This window comes from Haemaphysalis longicornis, unplaced genomic scaffold (assembly GCF_048455015.1).
Source record: "Haemaphysalis longicornis isolate Haplotype H1 unplaced genomic scaffold, Haemaphysalis longicornis Haplotype H1 scaffold_6, whole genome shotgun sequence".
Lineage (NCBI taxonomy): Eukaryota > Metazoa > Arthropoda > Arachnida > Ixodida > Ixodidae > Haemaphysalis > Haemaphysalis longicornis.
Window position 1 is genome coordinate 25813414 of NW_027526407.1, and position 15425 is coordinate 25828838.

Genomic DNA, 15425 nt, shown 5'->3' on the forward strand with positions numbered 1-15425 from the left:
AAGGATAGGCGCAAATTCAGTCCGACGCAAAGCATTGTTGCTAATGTCACTCGCCTAAGTTCGCAGCCTCCAAAAGTGACCACAGGTGCCTCACGAGGGCGACGCACTCCATTCAGTGTCATAGTGTACGATTTGGTAGTATTGATGGTGGTCAGCGCGAACGGAAACAACACACAGAGAAGACAATAGACGACACAGGCGGCAGAGCGCCTGTGTCGTCTATACTTTTCTCTGTGTGTTGTTTCCGTTCGCGCTGACCACCATGAATGATATCCAACTTGCCCAATTTGCTACCTTGATTTGGTAGTGTTTAGAGGTATCTGGTGTTGGGTTCATCTGCTGATGAACGTTCATGAACGTTCATCATGACCGAACGTTCATCTGCTGACACGTTGGGTTCATCTGCCGATGAACGACGAAATCCATGAGAGTAAGCCGACTGAGATACCCTTCATTTCGATGCAACTCAGCAGGTCGGAGTGTGGTAGGTGTTCAAAAGCCCGAGCTAAATTAGCTCACATGGGGAACGCTGACCGAGATGACCACTCACGGTGTGCACCAGGGCGCCAAGCGCAGTCTCACAGCTGCTATTGCAGCAATAGCTATGCTGCGCCCGGTACTAGAGATCATGCTCCTCAAATTGTGTCTGGATTTTCAAATTTAGGACATGAACAACACAGTTCATGCCACTCAAAGTAAGTGTCCGCCTATAAGATGTCCCAAGCTACATACACCCCAGGCGGCACAGAAAGGGTGTCCAAGACCAGCCCTTCTATGGCCGCTTTCTGGCATGTCCGGTCAGCATCCACGTTCTGGCAGCCAGTGATTATGCGTTGAACGGCCAACATTCGCCAACCAGTGCTTCGGTATTTCTCCGTCCGCCCGTGTTCGTACGCACAACGGCAGCTAGCCGGCTGCCGGATATTCAGTTCACTTTCGGCTGCCGATGTTGAGAAAGAGAACGGCCGAAGTACGGCCTTAGGGCATCCGTTTTTCCTTCAGAAAGCAGTGTTCAGCCGAAGCGCGGCAAGCGACCGGCCACAGAATATCCGTATTCTTGCGGCAGTTGGTGTTCCAAAGGAGACCGGCCGGGGCGCGGCTGCCGCGCATTCGGTCTTTCAACGGTGAACCGCGTGTCCGGCGGCAGAATATTCGATTTCTTCGTGCAACCGGCGTTACGAAGAAAACCGGCCGACGTACGGCCCCAGAATGTACGTTCTTCATTCGGTTAGCCTACAAAACACCATCCTAGAAAACGCGGTTTTGTCAGGTTTTTCTTGCTCAACGCAGATTGTTGAATTCACGCACGATTTGGCTCTAGCGATAGATAAGCTTAAAGTAGTTGACTGCATTTTCTTGGCTAGCAAAAAAGCATTTGACGGTGTTCCATATCACCTTCTGGTTAGTACATTGCGGCCTATAAACTGAATGAATCGGTTATTGTATTGTTATTACTATTGGCCTCATATCTTTGTTCAGAATGTTTGCGAATGACTCTGTAGTTTACAGGACTATAGCGAGTGAACGTTATTTCGAACACCTGCAACATGATTCGAATTTAATGACGTCCTGGTGTGCTGATTCAGAAAAGTCGTTGAATGTTAAAAAGTGTGTTAACGTCACATTTACAAGAAAACCTTCATTACAATTGAATACGTATACAGTGAATTACGCTGCTGTAAGAACAGCCGGGAAATATGAGAACCTTACGGCTTCAACCTGGCCAATGAAATATTTATTGTTTTATTCGTTGCAGCATGTAAGGTTTGCTGTAAGAATACTGCGATTGCTATGTTATTGATTTGAAACAAATTATGAAACTCTTGTCTTACGCCTTTCCTTGCGGGAACACAGAGGGATACAACTGCAGCCGCCTGAAGCAGGGCGTCATTCGCAACGAGTCTAGAATTTTTAGGTGCTGAGTTCCTTAGGACCGTGCAATGTCAGCCCGCGTCCATCCGTGCGCACACCACCATCAAGCGAACTTCAAGCGGAATTCGATTTGAGCCACGAGTTGCAGTTTCATTTGGGAATAATCAAGGTGCAATTCACGGCTCAAATAGAATCCCGGTCGGGGCGCAAACCGGATGCGATTCTGGGCGCAACTTGGATGTCATTTCGAGTCCCCGTACTCCGCACCCTCACCATCATCCACGCAGTAGAGATGCTGCCACTTTTTAACGTTTTACGATATTAGAGAAAAATTAGGTTGTTTTGGACTATTAAGTGGTTTGCACGTAACTAATAAAAACACATGAAAAATAGATTGAAAATGAAAGTACTTGTTCGATGTCGCCTAGGATCAGCCCTGTGAAAGATCTTCAGAAAAGGTCATCGAGAAGAAAATTTCTTTGCAAGATAAATGGCCATAACTGGACATACTGTTTGTATTAGCGAAAATATATTGAATGCTCCTGAGTGTTTTGTGGAGTGCCAAAACGCTTTGTAAAGGCATTCGCGCCGGCTTTATATAAAACAATAGTGTTCAAGCAACTGTAGTAAAAATGGTTTGTTTAAACATAGCATGAAAGCGTTCAGGAATATTGTCCTAAAAGAAATGGGCTAAAAGCAGGGCAATCCATCTTTGTGAAATGCAACCCACTAAAGTATGTGCCTTCAGCCCTCCCCCTCCGCCCCCACCACCCCCGTTTATTACAGGTTATCCGACCCACAGAAGATATCAGGATCTGGACAATACATCTATTCCAGCTCTGCAAAGAAATGGATATTTTCTGTATCCGGCAGTACACGAGACACACCAGTGAAAGGAACTAACATTTGTGAGCACTCTTTAATAAATGAATTTCGCGGTCAACGGACGCAGATAATTAAGAAATGCTGCACTGAAGGCTGTACGGCTGGTGGTGGCGCGCGGGCTCAGGTTGACGTGGGTGCAATGGACCCAAAATGGTTAGTTTTGGCTGCTGCACAGCGCGAATGAGTCAACTGCTTGCGCAGCATGCAGTGGTCGTTCAACGACCTCAGTACGTTAACGTACTGTGGCTGAACTCCAATGCCCGTAGCATGGCCGAATTTCCGGCAGCTTTAGTCCGGCTGTAGTCCGACGACCGCATCTCTGCTGTTCACCGGTGGCCGTACTTCGGTCGCACACGGGTCGCTTTGGAATGGCCGGAGCCCTACGGCTGGAATCTGGCCGTATGAATGTAAGCCGGTCGACTAGCAGGCGGACACTGCCCGTTGGGCAGCCATGGGAGTACGGCCGTGTATGGCCAAAAGGTCCACATTTGGACACAGGCCGAACACGGCTGCCGGAAAAAGGCCCGACAGAAAATCACCGGTCCAGCCGAATGGACCTGTGCTGCCTGGGATCCCCCTTCTACTACCGCTTCCCCCAATTGACGTAGAATCTTCCTACCACAATAAAATTTACCTTCTCGTCCTGCTCCTCCTCGTAATCCTCCTTTTTTGTATAGTTTCCGCGCTTAATAGCGAAGAAACACGCACCGGGGTTGCCCCGAAAACCGGCGCGATGCACACCCAGGCAGCAGAGGACTGACCGGCCTTAGTCAAGCCGGTGTACTTTGGCCCGTGATTTTCGGTCCGGCCTTATTCCGACAGCCATGTTTGGCCCGTGTTCAAATGTGGGCCTTTTGTCTGTGTACGGCCGTACTCCCATGGCTGTCCAACGGCCAGTGTCCGTTGGCTAGTGTCCGTCGGCTAGTCGACCGGCTTACGTTCATACGGCCAGATTCCACCCGTCGGGCGTCGGCCATTTTAAAGCCACCCGTGTACGACCGAACTACGGCCACCGGAGGACAACCGAGATGCGGTCGTCGGACTGCAGCCGGACAAAAGCTGCCGGAAATACTACCGTGTTGCGGGCATTGGAGTTCGGCCACAGTACGTTAACTGTACTGAGGCCGGTCACTGCATGTCGCGCAAGCAGATGACTCAGTCGCGCTTTGCAGCAGCACAAACCGAGCATTTCGGGTCCAATGCAGCCACATCAAAGTGACCCCGCGCGCAACCACCAGCCGTCCAGCCTTCAACTTAGCCTTGCTTAATTGTCAGCGTCAGTTGACACCAAAATTTATTTATTAAACAGTGCTCACAAATGGTCGTTCCTTTAATTGCTGTGCCTCTTTTACTGTCGAATACAGAAAATAATCAGTTCTTTGCAGAGCTGGAATAGATGTATTGTCCATGTCCTGATATCTTCTGTGGGGCGGCTTACCTGCAATTAATGGGCAAGGAGGGGGAGGGGCGGAAGGCTGTTGAATTTTACAAAGATGATAGTGCAGCTTTTAGCCAATTTCATTTAGGAAAATCTCCCTGAGCACTTTCATGCTCGGACTAAATCAACTATTTTGACAACAGTTGCTTGACCAGCTTTCTTGTATATAAAACCGGCGCGAATGCCTTTACGAAGCGTTTTGGTACTCCACAAAAACTGAGGAGCATTCAATGTAAATTCCTTCACACAAAAAGTATTTCCAGTATGTGCCCATTTTTCTTGCAAAAACTTTTCTGATCATCTTTCACAGGGCTGATCCTAGGAGAGATCGAACAAATCCTTTATTCTCAATATATTGTTTTATGCTGTTTTCTTGAGTTACGTGCACACCACTTAATAGCCCAAAATAACTTAATTTTCGTCTAATGTCTTACTACGGTCAAACAATTCTAGACGCATTGCGAATGACGCCTTGCTTCAGGTTGGTGCCGTTGTATCCCTCTGTGTTCACGCAAGGGAAGGCGTAAGACTAGTTTCATAATTTAATACCAATAACACAGCAATGGTAGTATTCATACAACAAACCTTGCATACTGCAACGACTAAAGCAATAAATATTTCATTTGTCAAGTTTGAGGGCGTAAGGCTCTCAACCCGTTGGAAGCGAGCTTGCGGCTTTGCAAGTTTATTTATTTATTTATTTATTTATTTATTTATTTGATACCTGCTTGCCTTTGCATGCATTACAGCAGGGAGACACATAGCACTAAGCAACAAATATGAGACCAAATAACAATATATTTCCACAAAGCGCGGTGAAAATCGTCATTATAAACACTTGGTACAATCATACGTGGAAGATAATAAACTCTCGTGTTGATCTAAGATACAATAAATCGCGCAAGGCGTCACCTTTAAGGGAAAGTTAATAATTTGCTTTGAGCTAGCGATCCCACTTTGGGATATGTAGAATGGCGCTTGGATATACTTCTCCCCTTCTATTCTAGTTTTCGATTGATAGATATTACGAAAAAATTTCAACCTGAGGTTTCGTCTCTGATCTTTCCCGTCTTACCATTCAAGTTTACTTTTACTTTTTCTTATGCTAAGTTGACAGTGCCAATTACTTAATTCGAATCGCACTGCCCTATTCTGTATATTTTCGAACGTATCAACCAGCTGTTTGGTGTAGGGATCCCAGAAAACGCATGCGTACACCAACGTTGAGCGCGCATGATTAAAATACGTTTATTCTTTTAAGGTAGATGGAGGTTCACTGAAATTTTATCTCGGAAAGCCAAAAACATGTGCAGCCATAACTTTTGTGTTGTGAACGTGCCTATTTAACCTGTAACCTATCGTTAAATAAACTCCCAGGGGTTTATTTTCCTCGGCTGTTCTTTGAGCAGTGTAGTTTACGGTATACCTATTCAATTCGAATAAAGGTTTTCTTGTAAAGGTGACGTTAACAAACTTTTTAACATTCAATGAGTTTTCTGAATCAGCACACCAGGTTATTAACTTAGAATCATGCTGCAAGTATTCGGAATCACGTCCATTCTCTATAGTCCTGTAAACTACACAGTCATTCGCGAACAGTTTGAACAAAGATTTGAGGTGAATAGTAATAACGTTTATATATAACAGAAACAAAAGAGGGCCCGCAACTGACTCTTGGGGAATTCCTGAGGTCACGGGAACTGTTGTAAATCGGCTTGCTTTGTTATCTCCTGCCGCCTGAGCCAGGCGTGTGACGCATCAACAACTGATCGTCATGTCCTTCCTCGCCCTTTCTTCCTTCCCAACTCCCTCTCCCTTGCTATACTTTAAATACTGTGTTCACAGGCGAATAAACGTTTCAGTCCTCAGCGTTGTCTCCCCTGTCGTCCACGCACCGTGTGTGCGCCGGCTATGTAACAGTGGCGACGAGCAAGAAAGGAACCCATGAAATAAAAGAAGAACACGGTGAGTAAAACCACGGTACGGTCTTTCAAGAACCTGCAGCAATTAAAACGGCAGCTATGGCCCACCACCATCTTCCCGAGTATGACGGCGAGAGGGACAATTGGAAAGCGTACGTCATCAAGGCAGAAGCTCATTTCGAGGCAACGGGGGTTACCGACACAGCGAAAAAAACGGCGTTGCTCGTACCAGCGTTAAACACGAGGACTGTGAGGATTCTGTCGGGGCGAGTCGCTCCGAAGAAACCGAACAGCCTAACCTACGAAGAAGTCGTTGTAGCACTGGATGAATATTTGGACCCAAAGCGCCACGAGATAACGGAAAGCATCCGGTTCTTCAATCGAAGTCAGCACGAAGGTGAGCCTTTGCAACGTTTCCTTGTCGACATCCGACGCTTTGCAGACAAATGCAATTTTGGCAGCATGCTGGAACGAATGCTCCGCGACCGTATCGTCTGTGGTGTCAGATCAAAGGCCTTGCAAAAACAGCTTTTGGCAAAAGCAAACTTTACTTTGAAAGAGGCCGAAGCGATAGCATTATCAGCCGAAACGGCACAAGATGATGCAAATAAGATATCGGGCGATACAACCACCGTACTGAAGGTTGACGTGAAGCGCGTGTGACGAACGAGCCTACTCTAAAATGCGGACGCTGCGGAAGAAGCATAACAGCCACGCCTGCGGCTGTACCAAGAGTAAGTGCTATCGCTGTGGTAGGCCAGGTCATCTTCCGAAAGGTGTTCGAGCGACGCTCCGAGGAAACGCGAAACCGTGCAGACGCAAGGCATGCGGGGACGAGCACTGCCGGTGGTGGAAGACTGTGCGGAGGGGAACGTAGACGAAGCTATGCACCTCTGGACTTTGACTTCATCTAGGAAGTGGAAATTAGAGCCCCCAATTCACAGGACATTCGCTTGGTGCGGTGTTGACACGCCAATGCTGATAGACACGGGGTCGCCCGTCTGCGTTGTGCCACGCGAAATTTATGAAAATAACCGGTAGAAAATGGGCGCCATTGCAACCTTCATCTGTCAAGCTTTTCTGTTATCTTGGCAAGCTCCCCGTCCTCGGACAATTCGACATGAAGGTAGCCTACAAGGGTTCCGTAGTAGACTGCTCCTTGGTAGTATTAAATTGCCCCGGTCCCAGTCTATGCGGGCGGGACCTAATTTTAGGGGCGAAGCTCCTTAAGGCGTGGGTCTGTCCATCCTCGACGTATGTATGTAGCCACCTCTAGTTTAGTTCTTGGATTGTTTACTAGATGGCGTGGCTACCTCTAGTTTAGTTCTTGGATTGTTTACTAGATGGCGGTACTTGTATATGATGAAAAGATGCGCTTGGATTGTTTACTAGATGGCGTGGCTACCTCTAGTTTAGTTCTTGGATTGTTTACTAGATGGCGGGGAGCGTTGTAATAAAATCCGTTCGCTGTTGGCGCGCGCTCGGAGTCGCCCGATGGATAAGGCTGCAGAGCGGCGAGCGCGCAAGGCGGCCGCCGCCAAGATCCTGCCGTACGAGAGCGGGAGGCCGAAGCGTGTCGTCTGGCTGCGCGACGACGCCGCCAAGATCCCAGCGTTCGAGAACGAGAGGCCCAAGCGTCACGGAAACGGCGCGAGGACCCTGCCCTACGCGAAGCGGCACGGCTGCGGCGCGAAGAGGATCTCCAAAACGTCAGAGAACGGGAAGCGGCGAGAAAGCGCGCGTATCGGCAGGCGGACCCCGATGCAGTGAGAGCTCGTGAGGCGTCTGCAAAACGCATCAGGCGAGCTCAGCCCCAAGGTGCCGACGCGCGGTTTAAGCGAGACTTTCTAGACATTACGTTCGGACACAGATGTAGTGGGCGAACTTTCACTGAAGAGTCACGGTTTTACCGATGATTTCCCCTCAGGCGCTTCGCCCACTCATCATCATTCACCCCGTGGATATTTTTTTTTTTTTTTTTTTTTTTTTTTTTGCGAGAGATTGCCTTGCGGCATAACAATTAAATATACAACATCACATTTGTGTCACGCAGAAACGTAAGCAGAGACCGGTACTGCGGGCCCCAGATCCACCGCTGTAGATCAGGGGGTCTCCCAGGATGGAGCCCTGTGCCTCGGAGGTGTTGCAGGCGAGATGTTTGCAGGGCAGGGCAGGTCCACAGAAGGTGGCTCGTGTCGGCCTCGGACGCAGGGACCGTACAAAAGGGACAGGTGTCCGCAAACGGTGAATGATAGCGGGCAGGCCAAGCGTGGGTCACTGCTGGGGATAAGGCCACCCCAACTCGAAGCCTCCGCAGCAGCACCTCCTCCCAGCGAGCGAGCCCACTGGGGAGGTCAGTTCCACGCGGTGGAAGTAAAGCACGCGTGGCGCGGCGGAGGCTCTCTTTCTCCACCAGCAGTTCTTCTAGGGTGGACACTGAAAGAAGTGGTAGCGGCCGTGAAAGGTCTATACGGCGACAGGCGCGATCCGCTGCTATATGGGCAGGAAGCATGTCCCGGCGAACCCACAAAACACGCACAGGGCATGGGTATGTGTCCAGGATCGCGTGAATACGTGCCGACATGCTGGTGCTACGCGCAACGCGACGTAAATCACGTATCGCTGTCGTTGAGTCCGTGTAAATTTCCAGTTTCATGCCGGTAGTTACCGTCGATGCAAGTGCTTGGAGACAATCCCGAATAGCAGTAAGTTCTGCCAACAGGCTTGGTAGAGGTCGGAGGGTCTCGTAGGCGCAGCTCTGGTTTAAGATTGGGTGAGAAGGACAAGCCAAGGCTGTGGTTACGAGGGAGTCCTGTGCCCCGGCGTCCACAAAAGCCTGCATGACTCGTGGCCGCGTAGCAGGCGCCCGGTGACTGACATGAAGTAGGGCTGTATCCGGAGGTTGATGAAGGCCAGAGGTTCGGACATGTAGCCTCGCCAGAGGCTTGTTGTCCGTCACCTGATGGTAGAGCCAGGGCGGCCTTGCGACGGAAAAGGCTGGCATCGTATTCGGCGGCTGGCCCATGTACGCGGCCAGAGCTGCCGCCTCTGGAACCAGCCCACGTTTCAGCAGGCGTGCGGAACGACGCTGATGAATCAGTTCATCAAGCGTGTTTAGCTGGGCTTCGGCTTGTAGCGGTGGAATTGGTGTTATGCGAGGGAGGCCAGTAATGGTGCGCATGGCGGCCCTGTTGATGGCCTCAAGCCGGGCCCAGTCCGCTTGCGTCATGTGCTGGAACTGTGCCTGATACACAAGCCGTGGCTGTAGTACGGCACGCACTAGGAGACGGGCAATCGTCCAGCAGGCCCCGCCAGACTTCTGCGAGATGCGGCGAACGAGGTGGAGCATCTGTCCGGCTTTCTGTCGAGCAGATCGTAGCCACTGAGCTGCTGACCCTGATGACGATATTTCTAGTCCTAGGACCCGAAGACGGTCAACCGTGGGGATGTCGTTCCCATTCAGTTGCAGTGAAATGGGAGACACAGCAAGGAGGCGGCGGCCCCAAGCGTTGGCCACGGGAAGTAAAGCAGTCTTCTCTGGCGAGAGAGTGAGGCCCGCGTACTCGCACCACCTCTGGCAGTCTGTTAGTGCTTGCTGGAGGCACTCGGCTTGTCGTGACAGGTCTGGATGCACTGACCACACCGTAATGTCATCCGCGTACATGAGGAAATATAGATCTCGGATTGAAGCAAGGTGCCAAGCTAGCGGCAACATGACGATGTTGAAAAGAAGCGGAGACAGAACAGACCCTTGTGGTACGCCTCGGACTGGTGTAAAGTGACCGAAACTTGCTCCGTTGATGCGGATGGAAAAAGAACGGTGTTGAAGGAAGTATCGGACGAAATCGCAGACTTTGTCTGGAAGGTGGAGGCCATTGAGAACTTGTAGGATGGCAGCGTGACTAACGTTGTCATAGGCCTTGCATATGTCCATGGCGAGCACAGATCTCACACGGCGGCATCGGCCTCCAACTAAAACCATAGATGAGAGGTATTCCAACCCATCCTCAGTACCGAGATAGGGCCTGAATCCAATTTGCGCCGGGTGATACCATTGGAAGGTATCAAGCCACCACTGAAGCCGTGTTGCAAGCATTCGCTCTAACAACTTGCACAGCGTCGATGTCAGGGCGATGGGGCGCAAGTTCTGAAGTACATGTGGTGGCTTCCCGGGCTTTGGAATGGGAACAATATCCGCCTGAAGCCAAGAGTCAGGTAGTTGACCGAAGAGCCACACCTGATTAACCGAGTCCAAAAGCGGCACGAGGGCTGGGTCGTCGATGTTCTTGTACACCTCGTCTAGATTTTTTCAGCTGAGCAATGCACGGTCACCTGTCCTTAACCTGACTGCGGAAGCCGGATCGCCAACGAGTCTCCCGGCCATGGACGACATCGCCAACGAGTTTCAAGACGTTTTCAGCGCGGACCTCGGCTGCATCAGCGGTCCCCCTGTGCACCTGCAACTCAAGGGAGAAGCTACACCCAAGTTCTGTAAGTCCCGATCCATTCCTTTCGCTCTCCGTGATAAGGTTTCTCAAGAACTTGACAGACTGGTAGCAATGGGGTGTTATCACCGGTAGCGGATGCGGAGTTGGCCACACCCATTGTGCCCGTCTTAAAGAAAGCTGGAACAGTTCGGATTTGCGTCGATTTCAAGATCACGTTAAATCCTGTATGCGAACTGGAGCAATACCCATTTCCGGTGATTGACGACATGTTTGCGTGCCTAAACGGCGGAGAGTACTTCAGCACTCTCGACCTGCGTGACGCGTATAATCAAGTACCGCTTGACGAAGAATCGCAGAAGCTATGCGTAATTAACACGCATCGAGGGCTATTTTGCTTCAAGAGGCTGCCTTTTGGCATAGCGTCTGCCCCAGCCATCTTCCAACGAAAAATCAAAACAGTCCTGCAGGGGCTACCAGGCGTGCAAGCTTATCTCGATGATGTGTTGGTTGCGGAGCGAGACAGGGAAGCAGCGAGACCCTGCGAGCGGTACTGCAGCGTTTCCGTGAGCACGGTGTAAAACTCCGGATAGACAAATGCAAATTTAGTCAGCCTTCAGTCACGTACTTAGGGCACCAAATCGACAAAAACGGCGAACACCCGACTGAGAAACATGTGGAAGCAATCGCCCAGGCTCCTAGCCCGACAAATGTGCAGGAACTACGCTCATTTCTGGGCATGCTGTCGTATTACTCCAAGTTCCTTCCGAATATGTCCTCTTTGCTTGCACCTTTGTACCAGTTGCCTGGCAGAAATACACGTTGGGTCTGTGGAGAAGCCCAACACACCGCTTTTGCCAACGCAAAGCAGTTCCTACTTGCAGCAGGGGTGCTCGTTCACTACGACACCGCAAAGCCATAAAACTGGAGTGCGACGCTTCTCCGCATGGCATTGGTGCCGTGCTGTTCCATACGGATGGAAAAGTGAACCGTCCCATAGGCTTCCGTTCGCGAACGCTGACCACTGCTGAGCGGAATTACTCCCAACTAGAACGTGAGGCCTTGGCCCTTGTTTTTGGGGTGTCGGAATTTCGCGACTATCTCCTCAACAGAGATTTTACCTTGGTCACAGATCACCAGCCGCTCCTGGGCCTGCTGGAAGCGGAGAAGTCGACGCCAGTGTTGACCGCAGCTCGAATACAGCGCTGGGCTCTCTACCTGGGCGGATTTCGCTACAAGCTTCAGTATTCGCCGGGTAAGCTGCTACTAAACGCCGACGCCCTCAGCCGGCTACCGCTGGAGACTCCGGCAGCACCAGCGAGAAGCGAACCCCTAGAGTATGTTTACGCTCTAGCAAGTTTTTTTGATGATGGTACTGTGTCTGTCGAAGAACTCAAAGAGCTAACTGCGCGGGACCTTTTGCTAGCGAAGGTCGTGGAGTACACCAAGCATGGCTGGCCGAAACATGTAAAGCAAACAGAGCTGGTGCCATTCTCGGACCGCCAGTTAGAACTATCCGTGGCTCATGGGTTGTTATACTGGGGTTATCGAGTTGTTGTTCCCGCACAAGCACGAGAACAGGTGCTACATATGCTGAATTAGCGTCTCGACTGGGGCCAGTTGGTTCATTCTGATCTTAAACAACAGCGCAAAAGACAAGGACTAGGGAAGAAGCACAGACAAGCGCTCCTGTGCTTCTTCCCTTGTCTGTGCTTCTTCCCTACAAGAAGCACAGAAGACGCACAGCGCTACAAGAAGCACAGGCTTGTCTGTGCTTCTTCCCTAGTCCTTGTCTTTTGCGCTGTTGTTTAAGATCTACATATGCTGCATGAGACACATCAAGGGTCATCGGCAATGAAGGCTGTCACCAGATCGGCATTCTGGAGGCCGGGACTAGACCGAGAGATAGAACACCCCTCATCGTCGTGCCACAACTGCGTGCAAAACCTGCCTATGCCAGCCTCTGCTCAACCAATGAGCTGGCCAGCCGTTAAGAAAAACATGGACGAGGCTGCACGCCGATTTCGCCGGGGTGGTCGCAGGCAGCATGATACTGGTGGTCGTGGATGCTGCCACTAAGTGGATTGAAGCCGTGCCCATGAGGCAGTCTACAATTGCCAGCTTACGCAGCATTTTTGCCAGATTCGGTGTTCCACGACCATTAGTTACGGACAATGGCACGCAGTTCACTAGTGAAGAATTCGCCACCTTTGCGAAGAACAATAACATCACACACCTCCGTACGGCTGTGTATCACCCACAATCTAACGAGCTCGCTGAACGAGCTGTTCGGGCAATTACGGAAGCTTTAAAGAAAATAAGCGAAGGCACATTAGAAGAGAAATTAGTGAAAGTTCTTGTCAACTACAGGAGAACGCCGTGCCACGAGGGAACTTCCCCTTCTGAACTTCTTTTCGGCTACCTGATCCGCTCTCGCTTGGACTCGTGTTTCCCACCTTTCCCAGGGTCAACCAGGAAGACGGAAGAGTGGATACTGCCACCCGACACAGCCGTGTACGCCCGTAACTACGGCCAGGGGGAGAAATGGACACCAGGGAAATTTCAGTCCACTACAGGGTCGCGCATGGTCACCATACAAACGCCCGCTTGGGTGGTTCAACGTCACATAGACCTAGTGCGTTCCAGGCCGAGCCCGGCATCCGCTCGGAGTGGCGTTCACTGAGACCAAAACGAGGGGAGCCCTTCGGCTGCAGCTGCGCCCACACCGACTGACAAGGAAAGCGATTTGAACGAGCAGCCTGCAGACCAGGTGGCACCTGCACAACCGTCGCCGCCTAACCAGAAGGCGCAGGAACCCCCGCAAGTTTTGCGACGCTCTACTCGGGAAAGAAAGCCTGTACAGCGTTTTTAATACTAAGGGAGGAGAAATGTTGTAAATCAGCTTGCTTTGTTATCTCCCGCAACCTCAGCCAGGCGTGTGACGCATCGACAACTTAGCCTCATTTCTTTCTTCGCCCTTTCTTCCTTCCCAACTCCCACTCCATTGCTATGCTTTATATACTGTGTTCACGGACGAATAAACGTTTCAGTCCCCAGCGCTGTCTCATCTGTCGTCCACGCACCGTGTGTACGCCGGCTATGTACCAGGAACATACCCAGACGAGAGAGAGAGACAAACATTTATTATACTGGTGAGCAGGAGGATGTTCGTAGGGCCTCCACCCAGTGAGAGGCATCCTCATTCCAAGATGCCTTGAGGCTGGCTGGCCGTCCGGGCCCGTTCCACCAGTCGGCGCTGGTCAGAGAGCTCGGAGCTGGTCAGCTGCTCCACCCACTGCTCATAGGTAGGGTTGGGATTTGCGGTTAGAGTGGGGGTCCGTTGGCACCCAGACGAAAAACCATTGGCAGCGACCGACTACTGTCTTAGAGAGATATACTTGGCTATCCATGCAATAACCGATTAATTCAGTTTATAGCCCGCAATGTACTAACAAGAAGCTGATATGGAACACCTCCAAATGCTTTTTTTTGCAGTACAACAAAATAGAGTCAACTACTTTAAGCTTATCTATTGCTAGAGCCAAATCGTGCGTGAACTCAACAAGCTGAGTTGAGCAAGAAAAACTCGACGACCTCCGTGTTTGCTAAGATGCTGGCGATTATGTTTAAACAAATGAGCCATTTCCGAAGAGTAGCTAAGCTCACCTTCAAACACCGCAACTAAATTAACAGCCAGGCTTCGTCATTCACAAGGCTCTGTTGTTATGGTACATTTAAAATAACACGTGTTTCTAAATAGACATTCATGCCTTCCATGAAGCAGGGCACAAAGTTGAGGCTACCAATGCACGAGCTTAGCCTCTTCTACGTTTATCACCAACACAATAGTGCAACATTGTTTTTCGCAGTAATATAGTAACAAGAATAGCAGAAATCTTGCGCTTTTGCGCTGCCTTGCCATTTTTTGGTGGGACGTCCTTGACATGGCGCCGGTTGAGCTCCTACATGGCGGCCTCTTGCTCGACGCCCTTTAAGGTCACTTATTTTTGGTGAGCCGCCGCCACCTCGGGTCAAACATCTCTGCCGGGTCGATGTCTCCAATGCTCACCATTTATTGAGGGGACGAATCGCCTCGAGCTGATGCGTCGACGAAGCCGGGGGGCGAGGCGTGGTAGCGGCTATGACTGGCGAGGCTTAGCTCACCCGTCAGCGTGGTACAGTCTTCTTGTTGCAATAAATGGCATTCCGATGGCCTACAAGGTTCCCTAATAATGTCCAGTGAGTCCTTGCACCTTGCCCGTTAACGTAGAACACTTATTACTGTTTGACAAATAAAGGAGGTTCATTTAAAACGTACAAACACCGAGCGGATACAAAATTGGCCGCGTATCTGCTCCTTTCGTTGCAAATGTCGTCAAAAGACGATAGCCTTTGTTCACATTTGCCTAGGAAATGCCCACCTTTGCTTTCCCGCTCACCCCTCATGCTGTTCCTGTACCGTTGCGCGCATCCCAAGGTAAACACACTAAAGGTTTGCGCAAGGCGATTTTAATTTACCGCGCTCCACTGCTACAGGCCGGGTTCCTCGATGCCAGCGCTGGAGCACGGCGGAGACGCACGTGCATGGAGGCGGCTGACTACAAGTTTTATACAACTGCGTGGCCGTGCTCCACGTGCGTTCCAAGCAGAACGTAAAACCCAGGTAGTGGAACCTTTCGTTGCTGTTCCCGCGTGATTTTTAATACGCCGCCAGGAGGCGGCGGTTTTCGGCAGTAGATGTAGAATATCATTTCTTATCGAAAAACAAAGCATCCATGAATTTTTTAATAAAGGAACACTGTAAATATCCCTTGTGCACTAATTTCCTGTCTTATATTTGCGTAATGTCTTATTCTTGTTCAA

General features: G+C 50.4%; 1 pseudogene; it reads left to right on the forward strand.

Moving 5' to 3' along the window:
- Nucleotides 1-538: 538 nt before the first annotated feature.
- On the forward strand, nt 539-13434 carry LOC144142944 (uncharacterized; annotated as a pseudogene).
- The last annotated feature ends 1991 nt before the right edge of the window (nt 13435-15425 follow it).